The 21706-nt window shown below is 39.2% G+C and overlaps 1 protein-coding gene across 5 annotated transcripts in view; it reads left to right on the top strand.

Annotated features, from left to right (window-relative positions):
- Nucleotides 1-21706, top strand: part of PKP4 (plakophilin 4) — a 230779-nt gene that overhangs the window by 42432 nt on the left and 166641 nt on the right. The window lies entirely within an intron of this gene.

The raw sequence follows: 21706 nt of genomic DNA on the forward strand, positions 1-21706 counted from the left end.
GGAGGCAGGAAATGGGCATAAACCGCTTGAGGGGAGCTGATTTCTGCTTGCAAAAAGCCGACATCCCGCCACTGCTCCCCAGCCAGCGTCAAAAAAAAAAAAAAAAAAAAAAAAAAAAAAAAAAAAGAAGCTCCTATATATTTTTATATGACTAGAGTGATATTCTAACTATACTTTCAGTGTTAGGCAGTATTTGCATTTGTATATTTTTGAGTGGCCTGCCTTTTCCGCTTGGTTCTTTGCCTAGTATTTATCTTCAAGGTACCTTCCCTCTTTCCTGCTTTTTCTCTTTAGTTCACTTGCTTCTGCTTGCCCAGTGCTAGATAAGAATCACATGGAGAAAGCAAATACTGATTTAGGAGTTGTGTTCTCTTAAATTGTTTCCTTTTAATTCTCTAAAATGTGGCTTTAAAAAACAGTCTGACAGTTATTCTGGAAACTCACAGAGTGGTGGTGAAGAGCTTAGGAGTCAGGTAGACCCGGGCTTGAATTTAAACTGTGTCACTTACTAGCTGCTTAACCTTAGGCAAGTTATTTCACTTCTCTGGCTCTGTATTCTCAATTGTGAAACAGAGGTAATGTGTAATTCAGTTTTGCCTTAAAGATTAAATGATAGAATGTTTTAAAGTGCTTAGCACTGTATGAGTCATAGACAGTATTCAATAGGTGGTTGCTGATGTTGCTATTATAACATTAACTTTTCAGAGATGAAGGTAGAGGCCAGACATCTTATTTCAAATACCGTTGTAACTTTAAAAATCCCAGTAAATGTTGCCTGTTCAGTATACAGTCAAAATTCCGCAAAACAAATAAAAAATCCCAGTAAATGTTGCCTGTTCAGTATACAGTCAAAATTCCCCAAAACAAATCCACAACACAGAAGTGTAGGGTGGGACACAGGTGCATCTGGTGTTTCATAAGTATTATGAGCTTAGATATGGAGTGTTGTAGAAAGAGAATGAAGAGAGGATAATGGAGGAAGGGAAGAACCTAAGTCTTGTTTCTGACTAAATTTTTTTAAAAAAAGAAGATTGGATGACTGCATTGAGGCAATGTGAGGATGGGCAGATTTTAAGTTGTGCAGCTTTTGACACATTTTTATTTTTTGTTATTTTTATTTTCTTTTTGAGGTGGGATCTTACTATGTTGCCTAGGCTTTGAATTCCTGAGCTCAAGGGATCCTCCCACTTCAGCCTGCCAAGTAGCTGGGAATACAGGCATGTACCACCAGGCCCAGCTTTTTCACACATTTTTTAGTGAATGTAAATATCAAATTTCAATTGTTAGGTGATTGAGAATGGGAAAATCAAAACCTATCCAGATATTAAAAGCATTTTTATAGTCCACTACATTCTCATGATGGATTCTGTACTTTGTTTCAGATTTTTTGTTGTGAGATACTTTAAAAGTATTAACATTTTATCATGTTACCAGTTTCACCTAGTTTTCCAAAAAGGTTAACCATGTTGTGAAATGTAATTTTGTTTCTTGGGCTTCAGCTTTCTCTTCAGCATTATTCCTTTTGTAGTAGTGATGATTGGGAATCTTGTGCACTCTGCTGATGTTGGCCTTGCAGCCATCTTCCCCAGGATGTTTCTTCTAAATGGCTGGGGATGCTGCAGTGTTAAACAGTGGAGATAGGTTGATAGGGCAAACAGTTTTGGCCTGTTCTAGAACCTTGACTCCTCTGTGCTCTGCTCTGATAAACTCCTGCTCAGTTTGTCCAAATAATACTGCTGACCCAGTGCCTGCAGTAGATAGGTTGTGAGTGGGTTTTTTTTTTTTTCCTTCAGGGGTGAGAGATTTTTGGTGATCATTCAGTTCTGCCTCTGCTGACCAGGCACAGCTTTCTGCAGCACAGCTGGTGGTGGTGACAGCGCAGCCTGTGGCCACAGAAGAAAACAGAACTCCTGTGGTCACCTAAGGATTGAGCCCACTGGGCTGGTGCATTAGTTCAGTGCTCCTGGATTCAAAACAGTTGTGGAATATTGTTCAGAAAGAACGGTAAAATACCCTGCATGAAAGAGCCTACCATAGGGGTGCCTTCAGTGGTCCAAAACGGCAGTTACTTTAGATTCTCCACAATCTGAAGAGTTTATTTTACTATAGTGGTAAGGGGAAAGGCTTGGTGAAGGTTAATGTTAAATATATAAGATCAAATGACCCACTGATTTTTTTAAATTAAAAAATGGGCCCCTTTCATATCAACACTGAAAATAGATACATTACCTGAGGTGCACATCAGCCAACAAAAGTGGTCAGCATCCCAGTGGGGCCCCCCACCCTGAACTCAGAGCAGTTCCAACAGCCTGCCCCATGCAGTACCTCTGTTAGTGAAGTACCACCTTTGACCCACCTTGCTCAGGTTCCTCACTTGCTCTTAAAAGAAGTTAGTTCCTTGTGACCCAGTTGTGTTTCCAGCTATAGAGAAACTGTAACACCACTGGGTTTTAGCTGGATAACATTTTTAACACATGTCTGCATTTGCGTTAGAATAGCAGAGATCAGAGTACTGATAATCCTGAAGGATAATTGGGCCTGTGTTCACTGGCCTGGAGGAACACATATTTGTGTGAGTGGCCAAGCAGAGCACCACTGACCCCTCCTGCCATTGGAAAGCACAGTGGCCTTGCTTCAATGGCAGTGTGTTCTAAATCATGCCATTTTACTTAGTCTTCATTCACTCAGTTACAAATGAGGTCAATTATTCCTGAAAAAAAAAATTGGTAATACTTGGATTAAGTAAAAAACTACACCTGCCCATAGATTTGTCTTAGACTTCTTGAATAAAATGAATGATGTTGAAACATATAGAATATAGACAAAATTTGGAGAACAGGATGCATGAATTAAACCAAGTCTCACCTCTCCAGACTTGAATTTGCAACTTCTGATTCTACTATGCACAATAGCATGTATCAGAAAGTGAGATAATTTCTCAGAAATATTAGAAAGTTTTAATTACTGTACTGATGCTAGAGAGCAGCCATGAAAGTCATCCTCAATACTAAGTTGCTGACACTTTTATGGACAGTATATAAGGTAATTTAGTGTATTTTACATTCATGAATAATCAGGGCAGGTTAATCTTGCATATTTGTTTCTAATTATTCTATTTTTACTACTCCCATCATTTCTCTTTCTCCTGAAAGAAGTTGGAATGTCCTAACCACAGTGCAGGGTATACACCCACAGAACAGTAGCAAATGAGGGCCCCAGTCAATCCAGTGTTTCTGTAGAGAAAGCAATCACCCTGATAACTGCCGGTAATGACAACCTTGTTGATTGTACCAGTCAAGGTTTATTATTAAGTGTGCAGAAATTTTCATTTTTGACTCACAAATACGTTTTTGTTCTTTCGTAAACATGTATAATAGCAAAAAATAAAGATAACCCATCCTCATTAAAACCTAAGTTCCATAAAGAAAAGACACAAAGCCTGCTCTGTTTATAGATATTTTGTTTCCCTGAGCAACAGAAAATGCAGTGCTTATTTAACTTAGCAGAAATGCCTTGTAAAAATATAAGCCTGCAGATGGCAATGGCCTCTATTTTTCTTCCACAAGTTTCCTCCAATTCAGAGCCCATGCCTTCCTTCAGCCACAGAGCGCACAACAGCATGGATAAGATTGAGTCGGCCCTCTTACATTGTTGGCCTAGGGCTATGGAGCTACCTTTGTAGAGTTGTCCACTTTGGAGTTTGAGCATGGGAAGTAAATTCAGAGATGCAAGTATCTGGGAGAGGGCATACACTCATGAGAAAGTCCTCATATTCTGAGCTCCTATGACAGTTTTGTCTTCAGAAGCTATCTCATCTCTTAGCAGCTTTGTTCTGGGCAGAATGAATAGCAGAGGGGCAGGAAAGACCTAGAATCTTGGTGCCCAGCCTCCCTGCTTTTACTCTGCTGCTTGATACTGCCTCTAATGAAGGAGCCATTCTCATAGAGCAGTTACTTTGTCTGAGGCCTGAGAAACCTAGAAAAATTTATCATGACTGCTAGACCTGGGCACAGATGGATTTTAGATTAAACTTGGCAGGGACAACAGGCATCTTGGAAACTCCCTAAGGAAGGGTCCAGATCAACAACACTGCAAACACCGTATTCCCTTCAGGCAGACATCCCTATTTTGCTGTACCAGGCATTAATACTCTCTGGGTTGTGGCCTCCAGTGGTCCATTTGACTTCTGAGATGTATTAACAAGACTAATATTACCAATGGTAACCGCTCACTTAACAAAAACAAAACAACATACCCCAACATTTATTGTTGCCTTGCAACTGTGCCTTTTTGGCCTCTTTGGGTATCCACTGACATCATTTAAAATGAACCATTTTATTTCTAATTGCTACATGCCAGGTTGTTTTGTATGCGTCTGTTTCTCAGCATTCCACAGATGCCACATTACTCAAAGCTGTGCTTTTGTGCATCTTCACAGATTTCTCCCTCCCTACCCTGCACAGCCTCCCTGCTTGAGGTTCTCATGTAGCAGCTGCCTGCATGCCCTGCTGACATCCGTCCACAGCACATGCCTAGCCAACTGAGCTCAACTGCAGTGAATGTGGCTGTAGTGCCAGTGAACTGGCTGTTCTCCAGGACTTTGCCACCCCTGCCTGGCCAGCCAATGTTAAGTGTTTTGTTGAAGAGGGAGATTTAAACTCAGTGAGGGCAAACCAAGTTTCACAGATCTATGAAAGGTGCATGATTATTATTTCAGTCTCTATTGTGTGCCTATTTTGATTCACTCTTATACTGTCTTCTGTCTGCACATGCACAGTATCACCATGCAGATGTTTGGCTAGGTAAGATTTGCCTGTTTAAGGCAGGTGGCCTTGATCGTCCTACTTTTCAGTCCTTTGTATCGTTAAGGTTTCAGGATCATGTGTAAGATCTCAGCAGCTTTCCTGAATGTGTGCCTCAGGAGCGTGGTGGTTGGCATCAGGCAGCATCTGAACAGTATTTATAAAGCATGTTTGATGATGCTTACAACATAATTGAAGGTTTTCTGAGGGCTGGAAACACTTACCTAAGTAAAATAGAGTATAATGAAATCCAGTTAATTGACTTTGCTGTATTGCATTCATGCTGAAAAGTAGACCATCCACTTGGATTTTAAAAACTGTGATCATGAAATCCCAAGATGTTAGAACAAATGAGCCAATCATATTTTAGGAACTGTTCTTGATGATGGTTCCTGGAAATAAAGCACTGGACACAGAAATGACCTCTAGTTCTATTCAAACCCAGATTCCTCCTTTGCAGCTTAGGGTCCATAAGAATTCTGGTTCTGGTCTTTCTGAGATTGAAGTCTTCCTAGTCGCAGTAGGGGAGGGATCCCCAAAAAGCTTCCAAAGAAGTTAGAGCCCTCGTTCCCAAGTTAGTGCCCTGAGCTGGAAATCTTAGTTTAAATTGTCTCTCAAATCCATTTGAGCTTTAAATTTCAGTGACGGAAGGCCTCACCTTCAGTTCTCTAACACATACTTGTCTCCAAGTGAAGTGCCTTCTCATCACCCCTCACCTTCTTCCCGGTCCCCTTCCATGTGGATCACTGCAGTCACTTCTAGTTGAAATCTCTGCTACCACCTGACTTCTTTCCAGTCCTATAGCCCAACTAGTCTGTAAAACACAAGTTTTCCAAGTCACCTTAAGGGAAATGCCCAATTGCAATTGGTGCAGATGGACACAAAAGGTGGCTCAAAAGTTGGGTTAACCCGCATGCTGATAGGAGTTAATGGTGATGCAGAATATTTGTTTACATTTAGTACTACTTTTACAGTGTGTTAGACATGGTTTTTGTAAGAATAGAAGTAGACATTCATAAAAGCAAAGAATAGTAAGTTCTCTCTGTTTTAAAATAAACTTTTGGCACAAATCCTCGAGACTTTCTGCTCTGTGGTCGTCTATTTATATATTAAGAATGCTGTTCTTATTCTTGCTAAGAAATTTTAAAGACTTTAGGCCTGTAATATACCTCTCTTAGCTTTGCTGTCCACATGTGTTTTGCATAAATCCAGTTAGGCACCTCCCCTTGTAGGAATTCTTTAGCCTAATTAAAAGTTTGAGCCATAACACATGTGAAGGAATTGGACCGCTCTTGGAAGCAACATTTGTCAGATGATGTAAGCAATATCCAATTTGTTAGCTGTACTTACTATGCTTCTGCTATTTCATAGATGCATATCAACTCATGTAGAAGATATGTCAAAAGGAATTCCAGTAATGCGTTATCTTTCATTCAATCCATATTTACTTGGTGGCTGGCTCTAACACTTCAGCAGTGCAGAGTCCCTTGACTCTCCTTTTGCCTCTAATTTCCTCCCTCACCTAGGATTAAAAAGTATTTTGATAATTTATAAACAAATACTTCCATGGCTGACTGAGGAAACTTGCTATGCAAAGTAAGTTCCGTGAATAATAGGGCAAATAATAGTTTTGTAAAATGAAATTATATTCTCATATATAAACTCATATTTTATCAAATCCTATTTTCTTAAAGTGGGGATACACTTGTAATTTTTAATTGTGCTTTCTAAACTTAAGATCTTCCACTTCTCATTGAAATTTTATGTTAAAATTTTGGACATTCCAAGTATTTTAAACACCTTCTTTTTTATTGGAAATTTTAGCAGCTGAGCAAAGTTTGTATCATTCATATACTTAGAACTATTTTAACCCCACCACCCAAACTGTCTTTTTGTCTTTTAATTGTATACACAATTCTGAAAGCATTTGGTTCAGTTATATTACCTCATGATGTGTTACTTTAGGACAGTGCTTCTCAACCTTGTATATCACAATCACCTGGATAGATTGCTAGAAACAGGTTGCTGGGCTCTCTATACCCAGAGTTTCTGATTCAGTAGGTCTGGAGCGTTGCTGATAGTGCTGGACCATACTTTTGAGAACTACTGCTTTAGGATTTCTGGTAAATATTGGCTTTTTTTTTTTTTTTTTTTTTTTTTTTGAGTAATGGGCTTGAGATATAAGAGAACATAGGAAAGGTTTGCCATAGATTTTATAGTTCACAAAATTATATTTAAAGTTCCTTTTTAACTTCCCCTTGTTGTTCTCATAATATTGCATTTTTCTTACTTGATTTAAATGTATTTAGTGCTGACAATATGACTGGTATTACTTGGTAAATGACCAATGTACATTTGCTACTTTAATAATTAGGTCATGAAGGGAGCATTCCAATGACTTTTATACTGTCAACATTGTGTTAGTTATTAGGAAGTCAATATAAACAAGTTCCTATGAAGTACATGGCCCAGGCCCTGACACATACTGAACACTGAGTAAATGCTGGAATGAACAAATAAACAATTGTCCTACTTCCCCGCAGTGTAATAGTTACTCCTTGAAAACTTGATTGATCCAACTTTAAATATATGAGAATTATCTTATTTATTGATCTTTACTGTTTCTTTGCTTCTCATTCTTGTAGTCCTGAGGATGGTTATCTCACTGGCAATTTAGCCCTTCTAAGAGAGGAGACAAGTTAAACATAAAATTAAGTTTTCACTTGTCTCTTGTTAGTAGTACTTAATTATTTACTAGAATAGGTAGTATTAACTTAAAAGTTCTTCGTTTTAAGTTGATTCAGGTGAATTTATTCAAGCTGGCCTTATGATCTTCTAAATATCCTTAAAAAAAAAAAAAAAACTTTATTACCTAATCTGGAACATAAATGTACAGTAAATCAGATACCACTTTTATATCCTTCTTACAAATTCACAGGAATTTCCAGTACTCTGTTATTGCATTCTAACAAAGCTTATTATGAGAGTTCTGAAGATACTGAATATGTTGAAATCTCTTTAGTGCTTCATTTTCCAACTATTTCAGTGCAATTTCAGTCATGTTTTGTCTGTTTTTGATGGCTGTCCTGTTGATTAGATAACGGATAAGAGTTACTGTACATTGCCAAGCCATCTGTTTCTATCGTCTTCACAAAGATGCTTCTTCCAAAGGAGAAAATGGACAGAAGAGCTTAATAGTGTTTTCGGGTGGAAATTAAGAGTTCTATTCCTGTTCTGGGACTGATAGCATGCTTATAGAATAATTATATTCTGCTCCTGCTTACTTCATGAGGGTATTGTAAGAGTTAATTAAATAACTATTTTGAGTGGCTTAAGGAACTGATAGGAAAGGTACTTTGTTAACTATACAGGTATAGGAAGAGTATGAGTTCTGCCATAGGCATGCTGAATATCTGGGAGGAAACCCTGTTGATGACTGGGAGACATGAAATCAAAACTGAGCTCAGGGATCCAGAATAAAATTTTTAGTGGGTAGCGTAGAAGTGATCACCAGACTATTAAGATTCTACCCACCTGCCAAATGTAGGCCTATCAGGAAAACCAAAGACAACCACTAAGGAACTCTTGGAGCTTAAGGGGAATCAGGAGATTGAACCCTAGTCATTTGTCCAGGGCTTCCCTGAGGCCCAGGTTTTTCCTCCTGTACCATGCTGCCTGCTGTGACAGCTGTTGCATTTGATAAACCAGTGAACAAAGTCTTCTGTACTCATGTAGCTTTCTCTTTGAGATTGGGGTCGGGAGGATGAGAGATGTAGTAGGTGGTGGTAATAAGCATTAAGGTGAGAAAGGAAGCAGGGTGGGTGACGGGAGAAGTGAGGGTTTTGGAGTGGCAGGGAAGGGGGTTCATCAGGATCAGAGTCAAGTCAAGGAAGGCTTCTCAGGTGAGGTGACTCAGCAGAAAGAAGGAAAAGATAAAGCTGGGGAGAGGGCATGCCAGGGCCTGGAACTCTTAAGTGCAGAGGTAGTGGCAGGGAGGGGGTAGAGTGCTGCTGTCCCTGGAAGTACAGGTATGGAGGAGGTGGGGTCTGCAGTGTGCCCACCTCTCTACCAGCAGATCTGGTGAGGAAGACCATAAGCACACAGGAGGCGCATCCCTCAACTGTGAGCTTCAAGAGCCCTGTTTTGAAACCTTAAGTAAAACATTTGGAAAATAATAAGCCTGAACTTTTTTCCTCCAAGCTATACTGTGAAATGCGAATTTTAAAAAGAATGGTTGTGTAAATATGAAGAAAGTACTTTCAAATTAGATGATCAGACTGCATTTCCTTCAGAATTGTGTTGCTTTGCTTGCACATGGCAACTGAAAGATCCCAGGAGCAGGACTGTGGGCAAGTGATGCCCTGGCTTTAAGCCTCCAGTCACCTTGCTGTGCAATACAGTCCTTGATGTTAAATGGCCTTCCTCCAACCTTTAGGAAGTCTCAGTGCGGGTTGTAGTTGAGGAGATGAAGAAGGCCTAAGAGGAGCAGCTCCTGTTTTTATAATTTTTTGTATCAGTGTTCCCTCCCAAGGGTATTTAGGTAAAGGTATTAACAAAATTTAAGAATTTGGCATACAGCTCACTTAGATGATCGCCAAGGTCCTTCTCATTTCTAAAGCTATTTGAAGCTGCTGTTTTCATTAGTCCTTAAGTATATGTTGCTACCATAAAATTTAGCCACAAAAATGTTTAGATATGTGTCAAGGACCTCAGGGCTTCCTGACAAAAGTGCTTCTTGACTGATTGTGTATTTAGTACAAGGGCTTCCTTAGTGATAGTTTCCACTCTCTTTAAATACCATTTTGTTATTTTTGAAATCTGATCAAGAAATGACACAATAAATATCTTCGATATTTATACTTATGCCTACTTTTAACCTTTTAGGAAAACTTTATTACTTGGAATATTCTAAAATTCTGAAATAATTTGGAATATTCTAAAATTCTGAAGAGAATATGAATGGATTGTTATAATGGAACTTTTACCCAGTTCCCTCAGACTAGAGTGTTCATATGACGTTTTGCCAAAAAGTTCCTATAGAGGCAATTTCACTTTTAGGGTGGATGGGTCTTTTTAAAAGGATCATATTTAGTTTCTGGTTATTCATGATTGCACTCACCTTAGAGGATGTGTTCTTGTTAGGTTTCTGGTACTATTTGTCTCTCCTAAATAACAGAGTGGAATTATAGAAAGAAAGGGTGGGAAAATAGTCTTGTGATTCTCCTGGTCAGCATAAAGCCTGTTCCATCCAGCAACTGACTATTTTGTTCTTCCTTTTGCTTTGAAGGCCAAGATGACATGCCCATTACTTGAATGTTTTTATGTTCTGTACCTCTCTCTTGCTCCATATATTTTGCAGTGGTGCAGATATATTGATTCATAAGTGATTGGTATTACATACTGAATCAAGGTACATGTATTCAACTCTAGAGAGAATTGTTTCTCGGTGTTTTTCACTATGTGACTCACCACTGTCAAGGTATGAAGATGAGTTTATGCTGCCAATGGGGTAGCTTTGTTGTGATGTAATTTCAGTAGCTGCCCATGGCAGCTGTTAGTCGAAGGTAAATTCAAAGCCAGATGGTTTCGATATCACAGTGGTGAAGATCAACAGAGTACCGTGAAACAGGGACTCGGTCATGGCAACCTGAGGCTGTTCTAGCTAACTCTTTCCGATGTGTTTCATCTGTCTCTTTCCCAGTTCAATCCCTTGCTTACCTTTCCCCGTTTGAAAAACTCTACTTTTGGAAGGAGAGTGGATTGCAGGTCTTGACAGAGACTTGGAGTCTTTACTTCTTGGTTTTGTTTTTTTTTTAATTTTTAAAAAAGTTTCAGGTCTTTTGTGACCATCACATTACTGAAGTTAACATTGATGTCTTGCTGAAACTTTTTTTGTTTCTCTCACACATTTCAAAAAACCAAGTTAATACATTGAATTGAGCAGTCTGATAAGAAGGTAGTGTGTGGAATCTCTGGGTCCATAGAATTTCTTTGAGTGTAGATTGCTGTGTAGCAAAAGCTCTCTAAATTTTTTCTGCTGGCTGAATGTAGAGTAATGTGACCCTGTTGCTCTCCATGGTGAGCTTTCCATAATTGAAATATTCCTGGATTCATTGCCAGAAGTGGACTTCCTTTACCTCTGCTCTGCCACAGGGTGGCTGTTGCCTTTCTCCTTTAATAAGGTACATTGAGTTTGTGCCACTCAAAGAGCATTTCATCCTTTAGACATTCCACACAGGACATTGAAAATAGAAATGAGGCCGGGTGCAGTGGCTCACGCCTGTAATCCCAGCACTTTGGGAGGCCAAGGTGGGCAGATCACCTGAGGTCAGGAGTTCAAGATCAGCCTGGCCAACATGGTGAAACCCCGTCTCTAGTAAAAAAAAAAAAAAATACAAAAATACAAAAATTAGCTGGGCATGGTGGCGGGCACCTGTAATACCAGCTACTCGGGAGGCTGAGGCAGGAGAATTGCTTGAATCCGGGGGGCAGAGGATGCAGTGAGCCGAGATCACGCCATTGCACTCCAGCCTGGGCAACAACAGCAAAACTCCGTCTCAAAAAAAAAGAAAAAGAAAAAGTGAAGGAAAGTTAGAAACCACTGCATGTCCTAGGCAGTTGCTAACTCCCATGGCCAATTCTATCATGGGTTTTAGAATAGTTTATAATTGACATATAGGTAGAAAATTGATACCGAGAAACCCAGCTGCTCCTAGAATACTAGTAGTAACTCAGAAAGAGTAGAGAATTGTCGTACTGTAAAATGAGCAGATTGCCTTTTCACTTTCTTTTTCTGCCCCATCAAAGTGCCAGCTTGCTCCATCTTTGCTAAACATTAGATTAAATGTCTTATTTATCATGGTACCTCTGATGTTCAAAATTGCATATGCTGCTGTAATTCTTATGAATTGTGAGCATACGTTCTTCTGCGTAAACAGATGGTACTGTTGACACAGGCTTTATAATCATAGTAGGGTGGACATCAAAATTTTATATTTCTACTATTACCTTAATTATAGAGAGATTCTGGGGTGACTGTGGAAAGTCATCTAACATGTGTTCTCTTTCTTTGCACTGCCGGGGTTCTAAATATTTATTAATCATTATTTATTTATACTCTGTAATGCCATACTTTATTGGTGAATGTTCCATCTTTTGGAGGGCGTTAGATAGATTTTCTTTAGTATCTAAGAGAAATATCTACCTATCAGTGAATTTCAAATTATAGTTTATGATCTTCAGATTAATGAAAAGCAAGTTTCCACCCTCACCCTCACCAAAAATTAAAATGACACAAAAATGCATCTTGGGAACATCACAGTAGTTTAAACTGAGAATACTAATTTTTTGAGATTTGATTATGTCACATTTGACTTAGATTCTGATAGATTATGAATTTGTAATCACTTCAATTTTATATACAGAAATTATCTTTGCACTCTGAATAAAGTATCAAGCAAAATTTTAAAAGTAACAATATTTTAAAAGATGTAAACACAGTTAAAATCTTTGAGATATTTTACCATACACTTTTAGAATCATCAAATGCTACTTTGATCTTTTCATCAAATCAGAAAAGATATCTATATTTTTATTGGCAACAGTCAAAACAGTCTGTGAGGAAATGAAACAATCCAGTCTTTCATTTTCTTGCTCATTTAATCTAAACAGGTGATGTTTCAGTATATTGAGACATAAGACAATCAAGATTTTGTTAACAGCTTTCTAGATTATTGGTAGAATTATAGCTCTGATTTATAGGGTCACATTAAAAGTACACCTTTGTGTACACTAGGTCTGCAGGTGATGATATAGAAATACTAGCATGGGCTGGGCGCAGTGGCTCACGCCTGTAATCCCAGCACTTTGGGAGGCTGAGGCGGGTGGATCACCTGAGGTCGGGAGTTTGAGACCAACCTGACCAACATGGAGAAACCCTGTCTGTATTAAAAATACAAAATTAGCCAGGCGTGGTGGCACATGCCTGTAATCCCAGCTACTCGGGAGGCTGAGGCAGGAGAATTGCTTGAACCCAGGAGGTGGAGGTTGCAGTGAGCCGAGATCACACTACTGCACTCCAGCCTGGGCAACAAGAGCGAAACTCCGTCTCAAAAAAGAAAAAAAAAAAGAAATACCAGTGTGACCACACTGTGACACAGGTTGTGTTATCTCCTGTTAATGGAATGTAGCTTCCTTGACTTGTGGTTATTTCCCTGAATTCTTCTTTTAAGAAATTCAGAACCCTCACCTAAAAGGAAAGAAGTTACCCAAATAGGAAGATTGAAAATGAAATCGGATTCTTTCTGACATTTTTGCTGCCAACTAATGAACAAAAGACTACATTAAGGAAGCAGGTTGTTCAGTGGTTCTTTGTGTCTGAATATGACTGATCTAATATATTAAACATTTTTCTGTAAGTGTAGCAGTATAGTGCCAGTTTCTATTTTCAGCTCCTCAAATAGTAAAACCAGTTCTGTCAGCAGGCATTTTATTAAATGCCTCAGAACATGTGTTAGACATCTTAGAAAATACAGACATAGAAGACAGGGATCTTGGTCTTATTAAACTTAAATCTAAAAAGATGTGGGAGCATTTTAAAGAGCAAATACAAGTGGGTGAAAATGAGCATTGCGTGTTGCTAAGACTTGAACTAGATTGGTTGGACTAGAGGAGTGAGTCATGGAAAAAAAGGCAATTTCAGAACACATTAATGACTGTCTTCTTAAGGATGAGGCGCTTGCAGAGGGCCTGTGTGTCAAAGGAAGAAATGTTTTGGTGATTCAAGTGGTAGTGAAGTTGTTTGACACTTACTTGCGGGCTTTGAAATGACAGGAAGAGCAGGGCTGGAGCTCCAGGAGGACTGGGCTGGACTAGGCTGATGGGTTAGGGTGAGTCCACTTCCCCTGCCCAGGCAGCTGATGGAAGGCATGAGAATAGACCGATTCTAGGGCAGCTATGTTGAAAGGGAACTGCTTTCAGCAAGAATGCCCACTGTGCCCACCATTTGGGGACAAGCAGATGCAGAGGGACCCCCTTCCAAATTTACACCTAGCTTTTGCCCAAGATTTCTTTAGTGATCTCTACCACTGCACCTACTCTGCTTTTCTCTCACTATTCCTCAAAGTGCAGCTCAATTCCTGTTGTGCCAGACCACAGAGTGGTAAGGGGAAGGCCTCTCGGAGCCTGAGTATGGTGAAGGAAGAACCCTGGAGACAGCTGGGTTGGAGGGAGCATGCAGAGCTCTGCCAAAACCGACGTCAAGGGTTGAGTGCGGTGGCTCACACCTGTAATCCCAGCACTTTGGGAGGCTGAGGCAAGTGGATCACCTGAGGTTAGGAGCTCAAGACCAGCCTGGCCAACATGGCAAAACCCTGTATCTACTAAAAATACAAAACTTAGCCAGGCGTGGTGACACACACCTGTAATCCCAGCTACTCGGGAGGCTGAGGCAGGAGAATCACTTGAACCCAGGAGGCGGAGGTTGCAGTGGGCCAAGATGGCACCACTGCACTCCAGACTGGGGGAGAGAGTGAGATTCTATCTCAAAAAATAAAATAAAATAAAATAAGTTAAGTTGGTGCTCTTTATTTTCTGTACATAGTGTATTATGTATCAAAAGTGTGATTTTGGTTAAACAATTTTATTTGAATCTTATAATTTACCATTACTACAAAACAAATGTTCTATCCTTTGGAAGAAATTAGTAAATGGGAGAATTTTCTTTAACTTTGAAAAATTAGGTATTTATCTAATGTACTATATTTGCTCAATTAACTGTCACCTGACTTAATTTCCTTCTAGAAAACAGTGACAAATTGTATTTATCAGAGAATGAAAGGGAGAAGCCAGCCAACCAATTAGGAATAAATTTTCAAAATGAAATATTTTTGATTTGCAGTTTTATTTTTGTACAAGCTTTCATGTAGAACATGATTATTTACCTTCCTCTGACTATGAAATGGCATTTAAGTTTTACACATGAAGTAGAAGCACAAGCAAACACAAGCTAGTCATGAAAGATACCCTACTCTGAATCAGCCCATTGGGTGTTGAAGAAAAAAAAATGCTGAGTAAACCATATTGTCCTAAAGATGGGTTGTATTAAAGCCAGCAAGAATGGTATGGCATGAATCATAACTCAGTTTTTTTAAATGTTATGGTATACCTTGTCTAGAGAGTATTTCTGGTTGCTTAGAGCATATTTAAAGATAATTATATTACATACATATTTGCATGCATGTATGCTCTTGGGATGGCCAGACTAGAAACAAACTACTGTTATTTTAATAAGGGCAGGGTTTATTTTAAAATATACAAAATTGGAGTAATTGCCTAAGTCGTTTCTAGATATCATATGGAATACTAAACCCAGGTATCTTGGTTCTTGGATTTGAAATTGCACTTTAGGTGAAATGGAAATACACTGCCATGAAAACAAAATTTTTAAACAGATTGTTAGACACAGATGATATCTCAGAATTAAGGCACTATTTTGGAAAAGGTGATTTAAACCCATGAATATTGAAAGAAGAGAGATTAACATGCTCGTGGTGGTGATACAGTGCATGAGCATAGCCATTGCACAACAGTGGTAGAGATTTGTGAAATGGTTGACATCTGCAACATTCTCAGCCAGCTCTGTCAATTAGTGCAGATTCTGACTGACAAGCTGTGGTGTGCCCATGTGGCATGGAACACTTAACTCCATCAGCTGTCCCACTGTACACTTGTGAATGAGCATGTAGCTGTTTTCATCATGTTCTAAAGTGACTAATAGATATATATTACCCATGGTGACCAACCTTTTCATTTGTATAGGTTCATATTAACCCTTTCTTAAACTTTTGAATTGGAATAATCAGCTAGATTATTGTCTGTAGAGACCAACCACCCATAGTGACCAGACCTCCCTAAAGTCACATCACAGAGCTTTGAAGTCACTGCAGTCCTGAGCCTGTCCTTAGTTTTACAGTTCTCAGAACCTGCAGTAATATATAAACCAGAACACAAATTTATTAATTCATAATTACCACAATGTCCATATTTGCCAAATACACTTCTCCTTCCTATGATCAGGTGACTGTTGCCATTGTGAACTTAGAATCTTGTCAAAGGGGAAGACGTGTTTGCAAGAGAGGTCATCTCAGGACCATCTCTGTCCCTGAGAGCAAAGATCTTTCTTGTAATCTCACTTGTTTTTACTTCTTTGGGGAGGGCAGGAATCTGGGTCTTCCTTTTCTATGTTTCATACTAACTAACCTCTTCTCTAATTGTGACAACAATCACATGTGATGAGTCATAATCTGATTTTGGTCTATGTGTTAAGAGTCTGTTCCTTGATGATAGGTTAGAGCTCTTGGGGGGATACTTTTACTGATTCTTAGTTTATATAAGTCCACCCATTTCCAGTCTTATCCTCATTTTATTGATTTTTCTAATTTTCTTCTCCTAGAAGCAACCTTGTGTCCTTTCACTTGAGGTTTTGAGGAGCAGCTCCCTGATGCTTCCAGCTGTGAGGATACTGAAACGAGGAGGATGGCAATACCCGAGAACATCTTCCTAGTGTCCTTAAGTGGCCCACTTAGACAAGGAAGGACAAGGTTTTCTAGGATTCGATTCATGATTGTATCCCCCAGGGATTTGGCACATGAAGGAGAGGAGAACATTGTTTTCTTTTATAGATGTTGGAGATTTCTTCTTTTTGATGTCTTTAAAATCTTCTTTTCCTCACAGTTGCTTCCTAGCTCCTCACCAGGCCTTCCAGACATTTCCCCAGTAGTCCTAAGTTGACACCATCTAACTTTTACTCTCCTAACTCCAGGTCACATTACCTTCACTGGGACCAGTGAAACCTGATTCAATTTGACTCTTTGCCTCAACTGTCACCATCATCTTAGGCAAATTTAAAGGCTGTGGAGACAATTCATGTCTTTCCTTGCGTTTATTATTGTTCCTTCGTCTTCTCATCTCCAGAGTTTTCTTTCTGTTTTTCTCTCCCACCCCACTTCCACCCCAATTTTAGACTGTTGGCATTCTCTGAACATAGCACATTGTGGTGTTTTATGCCTCTATGTCTTTGTAGTAAGTCTCATCTTCCCTGACGACCCTGCTGTCCCGTGCGAAGTTGAGCTCCCCTCACTTCTGTGGTGGTATATTTTATGCATGTTTACTCTTGCATTTATCACACTATTTTTACTCCTTTGTTCCTGCTAGACAGCTCTTTCAGCATCATAATGGCCACAAAACCTAACACCATCTGGTGTATAAATGTGTTTTCATTGAAAACACAGATATGTTGTCATGCCTTCCCTCAGTTTGTTTCATGCTCCCATTGAACAAACACTTTCGAACACCTACTGTGTTTCGGGCACTTTCTGGATCTGCTGAGAATGCAGTGGCAATCCAGATGAAAATAGTCCCTCCCATTACTGAACCAAGACTGTATGGTTAGATTACAGAAAAGTAAATAAGTTATCATCCAGTCCATTGCATTCTCCATCTGTGATCAACAAAATTCTAGAAACTTTGTAGTGGTTGTTATTTTTTCTTGTACTTTCTTCAAAAAGCTGTTTGGAGATGTTAAGTATGAAAATTTGTCTCCTTGAAAACAAAATATAGTATTAAGCACACAGATTCTAAATGGAATAAAGGAGACTGAGAGATAACCATCATTCCTCTATCCTGCTGAAGACCAGACAGAAAGAAAGGATGTTATCACAACTGAGAATCTACGGTACTTTTTAAAAAATATCTTTTAAAATCAAGAGTTTTTTGTTTTGTTTTGTTTTGTTTTTTTAACTCTAAAGAGCTACTTAAAAAAATTGCAAATTAGGCCAGGTATGGTGGCTCACGCCTGTAATCCCAGCACTTTGGGAGGTCAAGGCGGGTGGATCACCTGAGGTCAGGAGTTCAAGACCAGCCTGGCCAATACGGTAAAACCCCATCTCTACTAAAACTACAAAAATTAGCCAGACGTGGTGGCATACGTCTGTAATCCCAGCTACTCTGGAGACTGAGGCAGGAGAATTACTTAAACCCAGGAGGCGGAGGTTGCATTGAGCCAAGATCGTGCTATTGCACTCCAGCCTGGGTGACAGAGTGAGACCGTCTCAAAAAAAAAAAAATTGCAAATTACTCAATGCAACATTGCTTAAATCAGCATTATTAAGAGGCTTTAAACATGTATAAAATCAACATTTCTGATGTTATAATTCAAAACTGTTGACTTTGCTTTTTTTGCCTGTGCTTTCAGTAAAGTAACTTATAAATTAACGTCTGTATAAACTGGATATGTTTTAGGCAAATTGTTGTATAACCCAGATGGGGAATTTATCTGTCAACCAAAGTACCAGAGTGTACAGTATACCAAGGTCATTTCCATGTGAGTGTTCATGAAACAAGAATGAAAAAGTAGCTAAAACTTGCACCTGGCCTGGAGTAGGCTGGGCTTTTTTTCTGGAAAATCATTTATTCATTTACTTTCAAGCTAAGTTGTCAAGAAATGTAAGCCAGATATGGTGATGTGCACCTGTAGTGCCAGCTACTTGAGAGTCTGAGGGCTCAAAAATTATTTGAGCCCAGGAGTTTGAGTCCAACCTGGGCAACATAGCAAGATCCTATCTCTTGAAAAAAAAAAAGAAAAAGAAAATAATTGGTACCCAGCCTTCAGCAAAAACACAATTTCATGTTTTTGGTGTCAGGAATCTTTATTGAAAAGGGCTTTAATTTTTCTGTACCATTTCTTAAAAGTATTAAATTAATGTTTTTCTTTAATAGATAAACATCATTGGAAAAGCTGAGGAAAGCCAAATTGTGAAGGATGGAACAATGTCTCTTTCCATCTACATTTGCTCATGAATGATAATGATTATCATATTGTGGGATTTCCCAAAGTATGTTCCTCTGAATGTTAATAGGAGATCCTCAAAAAAAATGGGGGTTGGCTGGTCTGGTGGTGCACACCTGTAATCCTGACACTTTGAGAGGCTGAGGTGGAAAGATTGCTTGAGGCCAGGAGTTCAAGACCAGCCTGGCTAACATAGTGAGACCCTGTCTGTACAGAAAATTTAAAAATGGGCTGGGCATGGTAGTGTGTGCCTGTAGTCCTACCTACTAGAGAGACTGAGGTAGCAGGATTGCGTGACCTAGGAGTTCAAGGCTGTAGTGAGCTATAATTGTGCCACTGTACTCCAGCCTGGGTAACAGAGTGAGAACCCATCTCTTTTTTTTTTTTTTTTTTTTTTTTTAAATACACATGAGGGTCTCTGGTTAATAAATGTTGAGATGTAGGGTTAGGTGAGATTAAACAGGTTCATTTTTTTCATGATTTTTCGGAGTCTTTATGATGCTCCACACCAGTGCTTCTCAAAGCTGAATGTGTATAGAAAACACTGGGGATCTGACCCACATGTAAAGTGTGATTTCTTTGGTCTGGGGCAGGCCTGAAATTCTGCATTTCTTACAAGTTCCAAAGTGCAGCCTGCACAGCTGGCTCACAGATCACACTTAAAGCAAGATTCTTAGGGATTTTCAAGAGGAACCATGTTCTGCCACATTTCCCAGACTTGCTAACCATAGGAACCTCATTTTGAGTTGCTGGAAGTTGTCCATGGAGCACATTTGAGAATTTTAAATTGAATCTTTAAAATTACAAATGAATTAATGTATAATTTAAATAGAAGTCTCATGCAGATCTTCTAAGTTATGATTGGCCAAACAGCCTCGTGTAAATCCCAAGACACTGAAAAAATCATTTAGCTAGTTCACGTAGAAGGAAAAACCAATATAGGCTAAAAAGACAACCACTAGGTAAGATAGCAAGTGCACTGGATTATATACTTTCCTTTCTTTTTTTTTTTTTTTTCTTTTTTTTATGAAACGGGGTTCCGCTCTTGTTGCCCAGGCTGGAGTGCAGTGGTGCAGTCTTGGCTCACCACAACCTCTGCCTTCCGGATTCAAGCGATTCTCCTGCCTCAGCCTCCCAAGCAGCTGGGGGATTACAGGCACTTGCCACTACGCCTGGCTAAGTTTTTGTGTTTTTAGGAGAGACGGGATTTCACCATGTTGGCCGGGCTGGTCTCAAACTTCTGACCTCATGATCCACCCGCCTCAGCCTTCCAAAGTGCTGAGAGTACAGGCGTGAGCCACCACCCCCAGCCTACTTTTCTTTATTTTTAATGACCTTATAAATATTGTTAAATATTCAAGTCTTTAAACAATTTTACTTTGTTTTTACTGCCTCTAATAATTCACATATAAATTGCCATATTTCTAAATCCCCATATGTGCTCTGCTAGTGATTTCATTAGTCTTTAATCTTTGTTAACACTAGTATTTGATATGAAAAACTAATGATGAAAACAAATCTTTTATTTAAACAGATTGAGATTTGATATGGTTTACCATACCCTAATTACAAAGGACATAAAACAGCAGTCTAGGGAGGTTTTTAGAAATCTGTTGAACCTAAAGCAAATTTAAAAAAAAAAAAAAAAAGCTGAATAAAATTAATTATTACATTATAGATGGGCTTTTTCCCACCTGGGTCCTTCTGCCCCACCTAGAATAGTGTCTTCATTTATGCATTCCTGTTGAAATTCTTTTGAGCCCCTGCCATCTGTTTCAGTTCTTATTTCCTCATTTATCTCACACTGCATTTTATTGTAGTTTGTTAATTTGTCTTGTGCCTTTTAGATTGTAAGTTGGATGGGAGTTCAGGATCTTATTTATCTTTGTACTTTTACACCTGGTTTATAATGTGGTTGATACATAAGTAGATCAATAATACATTAAATAAATAATATTGTTATAAGATAATTCTGGGTAGTAGCATATGCCTGTACTCCCAGCACTTTGAGAGGCCCAGGCAGGTAGATAGGTTGAGCCCGGGGGTTTGAGACCAACCCTGGGCAACATGGTGACACCCCGACTCTACAAAAAATATATGAAAATTAGCTCTGTGATGTCGTGCCCCTGTAGTCCGAGCTCCTCGGGAAGCTGAGCTGAGAGGATTGCCTGAGCCTGAGAGGTCAAGGCTGCAGTGAGCTAAGATCCCACCACTGCCCTCCAGCTGGGGTGACAGAGTGAGACCCTGTCTCAAAAAAAAAAAAAAAAAAAAAAAAATAAGATAATTTCGTATGTCAAATATTATACTGAAAAAATAAGTTTAAAACTTTTTTCTGTATCCCCGTCATCTCCTGATAGTTATTTCAGGTAGTATTGACTTATTCAGGGTATAACAAGCCATCCTAAATCTCAGTGGCTCAAACAACAATGAGTTTTTAAGTTGGCAAGGAGGTTCTTCTGGTCTGGCCTAGGCTCAGTCAGGTGCCTGCAGTCAGCTGGTGACTAGGTCAGGGCAAGACTAAGATGGCCTGTCTTACATATTCTGAGGTCTTGGCTGGAATGGCTGCGATTGCTGGGCTGTGTATACATAGCATCTTTTAATCCCAAGTTCTGTCACAGCTTAGTGATCTCAGGGTTTCAAAAGAAGCTGTTAGTCCTCTTAAGATTTAGACTCAGATGTTGCACAGGATCACCTTTGCCACATTTTGTGATCAAAGCAAGTCACCTGGCTGGCCCCAGATTCTAGGGGTGGGGCAGTAGATGCTCCCTCCTCCTGCAGTTTTGAGAGCAGCAGCAAAATTGCAGTCACCTGGAGTTACTGTCTACATATTTCTTCCCCCGAGATAAATAAAAACACTAGTATCATTTCACTTTTATCAGCTCCTCACTCCTCTCATGTTGATACTACACAGAAGGTATGTAGGTTTAATCTTCAGTTTTCCTAAATCATTTGCTTTGCACTGTTTTTTGTGTCCTAAACCTTCCTTTGTCATATTTGTTATTTTGCTGCAGAATTTCCTTTTATTCAGCATTATGGTTGGGTGATTTTGGTTACAGAA

The sequence above is a fragment of the Theropithecus gelada genome, chromosome 12 (genome assembly GCF_003255815.1).
Source record: "Theropithecus gelada isolate Dixy chromosome 12, Tgel_1.0, whole genome shotgun sequence".
Taxonomy (NCBI): domain Eukaryota; kingdom Metazoa; phylum Chordata; class Mammalia; order Primates; family Cercopithecidae; genus Theropithecus; species Theropithecus gelada.